At 43.0% G+C, this 1,497-nt stretch overlaps 1 long non-coding RNA gene across 1 annotated transcript; it reads right to left on the reverse strand.

Moving 5' to 3' along the window:
- Positions 1-200: 200 nt before the first annotated feature.
- On the reverse strand, positions 201-1,058 carry LOC116043622. The gene is made up of 2 exons (XR_004103507.2): positions 931-1,058; positions 201-370 (listed from the first exon to the last, which is right to left on the reverse strand). It is a non-coding gene; the product is annotated as an uncharacterized LOC116043622 (long non-coding RNA).
- Between the last annotated feature and the right edge of the window lie 439 nt (positions 1,059-1,497).

Consider the following 1,497-nt stretch of genomic DNA (forward strand, 5'->3'; position numbering starts at 1 on the left):
TAACTGACGTTCTCAACTACAATTCAGAGTTGTTTGAACTGCAGAAATCTGTTTAGAATAATACAACAAGGACGAAGCATGTAAACTGCGCTGTTTGTTTAGAATGGAACGGATCGCAAATGGATCTGAATGAAGAAACGTAAAAAAAAAAAGAAACAATGATGAACAACATTAATGTCCATTGACATTGTCCAATCCCCCTCGTTCTCAGCTGAGACCCCCAGCTCAGGAGCATCTCTACATCATAGAAGCGCTGGGTGAGGAAGAGGAGGAGCCTGGTGTGCAGGGGAGGGGGAGACACTGAGCTGGAGCTCCACTGTCGTCGGGCAACAATGAGGAGAGCCGACCGCTGGCAACATCTTTGTAGAGACTGTACAGAGATACAGAGAGATTGAGAGGAAGGACATTACTTTACGCACTTTATTATATTTTTCACATTATGTACTACTGGCTTGCAAATGGTTGTGTTTAAACAAAAATATTATATAACATGTAGCCTACTGTAATTAATGTATAACTTGTACTGTATACTGTAATAAAGGTACTTAAAAAAACACATTAACGTTACTGTCCTACAGTTCTTGTCAGGTAAAGTCTGAGTAGAAAGTATGAGAAACAAAAGACATGAGTCTATAAAAGAATTCATGCCCTGATGTGGTATATTACAGTCTATGTGTCACACACAAACATTAAATGAAAATCTTAAAAGAAGCTTTAAAAGGATGACTAACACGGGGTTATACAGTTAAACTGTAGCTAACAGCTACATGCAGCATGTTGTATCGGTAAGTTACGGCCCTCTTGCAACGCATTCAGCCTAACGTCATATAAACTGAGTGTAAACACGACTATATACATTTATAACGAGCAAGTAAACTGTATTTAAATACTCTGGTAACTGTTTTAATTCAAAATTTAAATGGAACTTACCATGAAGGGGGCCGACATGATGGCAGCGTTCAACAGAAAGTCGTAAGGGACAAACGTTGCACCTCCACATTTGAAGGCGGCCTGTTGTTCATCATATCAACCTCTAAGTGTCACTCTATCTATGCACGTCTCTGATACTTGTCAGATTAAAGGTGCACTATGCGTTCCTGCATGGTTTCAGCGCGATTTCATTTTTGTCTCAAATCGTAGGTATCTCTCCTTGATCCGCTAGCTGCCTGCCCCCTGAATACACTGTGAAAAAGCCCGGTCTCGGGAGACAACACAGGGGTCGTAAACGTCAAACAAACACTAGAGGCACAGGATAGGCACCAAAATACAACAAACACATTCCAGCCAATCACATGGGGGGAGGGGCGAGCTTGCTCTGTTTTGTTTTGAATTTACTTGGAACCATGCACGTTCAGAAGGGGGGGGCTATGGGTACTTGAGCACCTGCCCCTTTTGCCCCTCAAGGCCGGTTACACACTGGATGCGTCGCGCGAGCGTGTCAGCCGCGTTAACAGGTTAGAGCAGGGGTCTCAAACTCAATTTACCTGGGGGCCGCTC

This window comes from Sander lucioperca, chromosome 12 (assembly GCF_008315115.2).
Source record: "Sander lucioperca isolate FBNREF2018 chromosome 12, SLUC_FBN_1.2, whole genome shotgun sequence".
Classification (NCBI taxonomy): Eukaryota; Metazoa; Chordata; class Actinopteri; order Perciformes; family Percidae; genus Sander; species Sander lucioperca.